Here is a 6,561-nt window from a genome sequence, read left to right as displayed (position 1 = left end):
GGTGATAGAAGTGGGGAAAGCACCTACGATGAGGTCAGCTAGACCAGTGTTTCCCAACCTTGTGCCTCCAGATGTTTTTGGCCTACAACTCCCATCATCCCTAGCTAGCAAGACCAGTGGTCAGGGATGATGGGAGTTGTAGGCCAAAAACATCTGGAGGCACAAGGTTGGGAAACACTAGACTAAACTCCTCCATCCCAATATAGGACACACATTTGCACCTCTCATAAAGTCTGCCAATATGGTCTGTTCCATGTCTCTTGAGAAAGCTACAGCCCAGCCCATGAGCTTTCAATGATAAGTTAGTCCCCCTAATCCTCAACGTAAGCTTGCCTTTGTTCAGTTTCTCCCTACTAGCCTTTGGCTCAACCTATTTAAAAATTCCTCTACCTTCTTAGGCTTAGACCGCGTCTCTCACTTACTTGTCAAGGAGCCAAACTAAGCATATTTAATTCTTTTCATCTCTCCTCATAAGTCAGTCCTCAAGTCATTTAATTATTTGTGTAGCTCTTTACCAAATAAGCCAAATACACCTCTTTAAATAGCTCTGGCTGCTGTTGTTATAGCATCTCCCAAAGTTCCTGTCATGTTTATGATGTGGTTTGTTCCTTCATACTACACTTGAGCTTAGTGCTGCACGCCACCCTAGTCTCTAAGCAGTGCAAGATTCCAGAGTTTTTGTTTCCTTTGAGAATGAGGCACAATGGAGACTGTGGTATCTTTATGATTCATAGGGGAAACCCTGCTTATGTGAGGGTTTTGTTTCTGGCCTCCGCATGTGCCAGTAGGACTCACACAAGTCCATTCTACCAATGGCGGAGGAAGCCGCTTGCGCACCCGGAGTGGCAAACATGATGTGCACCCGGGGGCGGGATGATCCACCCAGGGGGGCGTGCCGATCCTCTTGGAGGTGCCAGTGCTGCCCACGGATTGCACAAATACGCCCATCAATGGCGTGCCAATCCTCCCGGGGCTGATAATCTCTCCTCGCCACAACACTTCAGAGCTCGCCTTCTTGTTGCAATCAGATCTTCCTCCTCCCCACCTCTCGTCAGCGCAGAAGGCCCTCCTCCTCGGGGAAGGAAGGAGGGGGAACGAGTGAGTGAAAAGTGTAGAGAGGTGGAATCGTCCAAGGCACAAATCGGAGAGAGAGAGAGAAGCTACAGACCAAGGAAAAAGAGGAGCTTTCACATCGCTTTGGGGACATGTGTGTGCTGGAGGTGCACTGATGAGCTGCCATGCATGGGGGTGGTGGGGCGAGCCCCCTGCGCTGTGCCTTTTTGTCACCCCCTCAGGGATGGCACCCGGGGCGTGCCACCCCCCGCCCCCCTTCGTACGCCCCTACTTTCTGCTCTCCCCCCTTTCGGCGCCAAAAACAGCACACAATCAGTGGTCGTGTGTGCATGCTGATTGTGTGCAAGTACGGTTTATTTACACATATATACAACCTAAGCCTACAAAGGGGAGTTCACAGCATTAACATCTCAAAAGGGTCTTGTTTCTCCCATGGATTCAAACCGAAATCAGACATTGCTCTTGAATGTTGCTCCGAGCCTCTCCCCAGCTCACTGCTTTACTTCCAGGTCACATCATTTGCAACTCAGCACTGTGTCAAAGTTCCATAAATGTGGGTGCAAAGGTAAAGGGGTTATCCACAAGATAACGGCAAACTGCTTATTTGTGGATTTCCCTCCCATTGTGCAATCTTCTCCCAAGGCCTCCAGTAACGACAACGATGGGCAGCGACTGGTAGTGCAATAGGCAAAGCTGCATAGACCATCATTCATCAGGACTGCCTGTTTCCTGTTTCAAGAGGAAGCTAATGCCTCCTCATTTCCTTGAGTTACACTGAAAGAAAAGGAAACATTATCAGTCACTTGGAATTTCCTTCCTCTCTCCATAATATGGACTATCTATGTTATGCAGGAGGCTGTAATTTATTTCTTTGGCAGAGAAAAGTTTGCTATTAAGCTTGAGAGGCAATGTGTGTGTTAAAAAAATCTTCTGTAGCAGCATCCTCTCTTCTCCATATGCATGAACATAGGAAATGCACCAACTCTTCTTCCATCCTTTAATTAGTCGTGCACTGTGTATACCTACAGTATTTCTACAGTGGTACCTCGGTTTAAGAACAGTCCTGTTTACAAACGATTCGGTTTACGAACTCAGCAAAACCGGAAGTAATGTTCCGGTTTGCGAACTTTACCTTGGTCTAAGAATGGAATCCGAACGGTGGAAGGGCACTGGCGGTGGGAGGCCTCATTAGAGAAAGCGCGCCTCAGTTTAAGAACGGATTTGGTTTAAGAACAGACTTCAGGAACGGATTAAGTTCGTAAACCAATGTATCACTGTATTTCTATTATTTGTATCCTTTTCCTTGCAAGCCACAAAGGCTGCATACCTGATTCTTCCCTGCCCCATTTTATCACAACAGCCCTGTGCAGTTGGTTTGACTGGGAGATAGTGGCTGGCTCAAGGTCACCAAGTGAGCTACTTTGCTGCACGGAGATTTGAAGTCTTGCTTCTCAGGTCATAATCTAACACAATAACAGTATGAAATGGGGTGGAAGTTAATATGCAAGTAAAGGAGGAAGGAGTGAAACCAATAAGAAGTTTGACATGGAAAAATGGAGTGGAAATTAATACGGTCTTTGGAATGAAGTGGAAATTAATAAGAAATTAGGGAAAGGGTGTGGTGCTCAGTGGATTTAATGGGGCAAATGAATTAGGCCACACCCACTTTGACATTAAGCTCCTAGAAAGTTGGTAATGGGTCAGTGATCTTGGGTCAGCCTGAAAAGGGTTAGTTACCCCTGTTCTAAGCACTACAAATATTGGATCTTACACTGGCCCATATCAGTTTATCCTGATGCAGTAGTGATCAATGTCAGTCTTTGTTGTTGTTTTATAATGTGCACACTAGGTATCTGCAACCATCTATGAGCAACTGCTGGTGGTGCCATCACTGGACACTGCTCAGTTGATGTTGACCTAAGAAAGGGTGGTGGTTCCCATTTGTGGAATACCTTCCCCATGTGGTGTGTATGACTTTCCTTATTATTAATAACATTCAGAAGTTAAAAACTCAGACATTTGATGGCTGAAAGAGACTGTTCCTGGCAACCATTACTTCGTTAACTGTGAGGGTGTGCGACTGTTTTAAAAAATGTGTTTAGATGTTTTAAAATATGTTTTGGCTTTACTTTAATTGTATTGCTTTATTGTTTGTTTGTCTGTCTGTTTGTCTGTCTGTTTGTTTGTTTGTTTGTTTGCTGCCCTGGGCTCACTTTGGAAGAAGGACATGAAAGAAATGCAGTTGATTGGTTAATTATAAAGCTGCAGGGACTAAGTTCACACACAATTTCCTTTACTGGCACAGCCAATAATGAATGAATGTGTAGCTGTCTCTCATGTTACACATGAATGCATACCGTCTATACACATGTTGCTGATTCAGTAACCTGTGAAGCGGCCCAGAGTATTTTCACATGGAGAAGGCTCCACATCTAGTCACATCTAGCTGATTTGGGGTGCCAAATGGCCCAGTGAATGCTGCAGAGGTATTTGCAAATACAGTAGCTGAGTTGTTGTTGTTTAGTCGTTTAGTCGTGTCTGACTCTTCGTGACCCCATGGACCAGAGCACACCAGGCACTCTTGTCTTCCACTGCCTCCCACAGTTTGGTCAAACTCATGTTCATAGCTTCGAGAACACTGTCCAACCATCTTGTCCTCTGTCGTCCCCTTCTCCTTGTGCCCTCCATCTTTCCCAGCATCAGAGTCTTTTCCAGGGAGTCTTCTCTTCTCATGACGTGGCCAGAGTATTGGAGCCTCAGCTTCAGGATCTGTCCTTCCAGTGAGCACTCAGGACTGATTTCCTTCAGAATGGATAGGTTTGATCTTCTTGCAGTCCATGGGACTCTCAAGAGTCTCCTCCAGCACCATAATTCAAAAGCATCAATTCTTTGGCAATCAGCCTTCTTTATGGTCCAGCTCTCACTTCCATACATCACTACTGGGAAAACCATAGCTTTAACTATACAGACCTTTGTTGGCAAGGTGATGTTTCTGCTTTTTAAGATGCTGTCTAGGTTTGTAGCTGAGTTAGTAGCAACCAAAAGCTTCAGCTACCCAAAGTCCTTCTGGGTTTCCAGAAGACAATATGTACACTGTGACGTATCTTTGAGCACCTGTAAGGAGCCAGCTGGATGATGGTATGAACAGCCAATTACAAATATATGAGCGATTTGTGCCTTCTCTCCCTTAGTGATTGCCTGTGCTCTCTGCATCTCATTTCACACTTGTCTTTGCACTACGAGGAAAGTGTTGATGGAAATAAGCCAACTGACATTTATGACAAGGCTTAACTTGCTTGCATTCTTTTATTCCTTGGGCAAGCTAGATGTCATAGAGACATGATCCATGTGTCAGAATGTAGGTCATACTTAATTGCTAAAAAGGGGTCAGATGGGGGTTGAATTAAGGTCCAGCATGGGGTTGCTGAAACCTTCCTCTGCTTGCAGTCTTTGCCCAGAACTTCACTCTCGTTATTTTTATCGCAGCAGCAATTCTTTTCTTTCTACAGGACATACGACCTATTTGTTGAGCGTTCACCCTGATTTGCTTGGACAAAGCTTTTGTGGGGGTTAGATTGTACACAGTCTTTATTGAGCAGTCATTCTGATTTGTTTGTGGGGATATTATCTTACAACAAGCATTCATTGTGTATTCATACTGGTTTTCTGGCAGGGTGTTTACATGTCTTGCCGTTAATCATTGTTCATTCCACACTTTTCAGTTCGTTTCCCTCTTCCCTTCCTAACCGCAAAAAGATATCCCCCCACCCCCTTTCTTTTAAGTGGATTGGTTGTGCTAGGGCAACAGAGCGCTTTAATTCACTTTAATTGCACAAACCTACATTTCCTGGTCTGCACTTGAATCCCTCCCACAAAATATCAACAGCCTGGATTGGAGGCAACCATAGCCCCACAGGGTAAAAAGCAACTGAGGAAAAGCAGAGGTTCAAATACTCGGGTCTGTGTTGGTTCACTGAAAAAATATAAGTATAAAAGGATAATTCCTGGATTCCAGCATCCAAGTTTGGGGCACCACATTGGCTGAGCCATGATTTTGGTGTTTTTGAACTAATTCCTTTCCAGTATTCCCCTCACCACGACCATAAAGTATCAATTTTGTTATACAAAATAGACTACAGCACGTTTTCTTTGCCTCTTAGTAACAGCGCAAAGGTCTTCCGGGTCAGTGATTTTTAAAGACGTTGGAATAAAAGGGAGCTGCCACCAAGTGTGCTTTTTAAAAACATTAGATATGCATTGGGACACCTCTCCCTTCCATTAAGCTTAGCTGCAGCTGCATTTCATGGAAGGGGGCAGTTGCTTCTCCAGCAAACTGCTCTGTGAAGTGCCTCCCCCACTTCCATTAAACAGCTCACCTGGGCCACCTGCCCCATTATTAGTGGCCACACAAACTGCAGAGTGATGACAGCCTTACATTTTTATGTAAGAGTACAAAAGAACACATATAGGAAGCTTCTTTATACTGAGTCAGACTATTGATCCACCCAGCTCAGTATAATCTACACTTTCTGTCAGTAGCACTCCAGGGATTCTGATAGGAATCTTTCCCAGTCCCACCTGGAGATGCCAGGAAGTGAACCTGGGACTTTCTGCATGCAAGGCAAATGTTCTACCATTGAGCTAGGGCCATTATGTAGGAGTCAGCGGCACTGGATGCTCTGGATACTCTTTTACTCCTAAGTAAACATGGATACGATTGTATCTTAAGTCTCTTCTGCACCAGCTAAGACTTCTTCATTACAGCATGCTACTCCTGCCCGCTAGTTGCCAACACATGCACCAGCCATGCCTCCCTGGCCCATGCATGACCGGTATCCATCTTAAGGGGCTATGCACATATTAATGAACTATGCACATATGCCTTCATCGGACACTGTCCATTAGGATTCCTGCCATATGTAATGTGCCCTATATGCTTGCATTGGTAGGATGTGGTCTCCTTTCATACAGACACTGATCATGCTCCACTTGGAGGGACATGGCTGATGGGTGCGTAAGCACATCTAGGGGCAAGTCTAGCCCACTCATGCATTTATACCAAATATCTGAAGAGGATTATAACACGTGTAGAAGAGAAGCCCTGGTATGGGCGTGGGAGGCACACTTTGTGACTGTAGAGACAGAGGTCACAGAACAGCCCTATAAAAGAGTTTCATATCTGTGACTGCCAAATCAATATGTCACCATAAAGAAGCATTACAGAATGAAGAAGGATTCCACGGAGTTGTATGCCATTCAGCCCAATTCATAAACCAGTTAAGTGTTTGGATTTACCTAATGTACAGCACAGTCCTGTGCATGTGCACTTGGAAGGCCTTCCTGAGTTCAAAATGGTTTGTTCCTTCCGTGTTAGATTGCTCTCTGAACTCAAGGGGACTGGGCTGTTGAAAGCCTAGGTTCCTAGATTTGAAAATTTCAGCCATGTTCCTAAAATGAAAAATGGCTCCCCCACATTGATTCACATTT

Source organism: Podarcis gaigeae (assembly GCF_964106915.1).
Source record: "Podarcis gaigeae genome assembly, chromosome: 4".
In the NCBI taxonomy this organism is placed as follows: Eukaryota; Metazoa; Chordata; class Lepidosauria; order Squamata; family Lacertidae; genus Podarcis; species Podarcis gaigeae.
Note: the sequence above shows the minus strand (reverse complement) of the source record.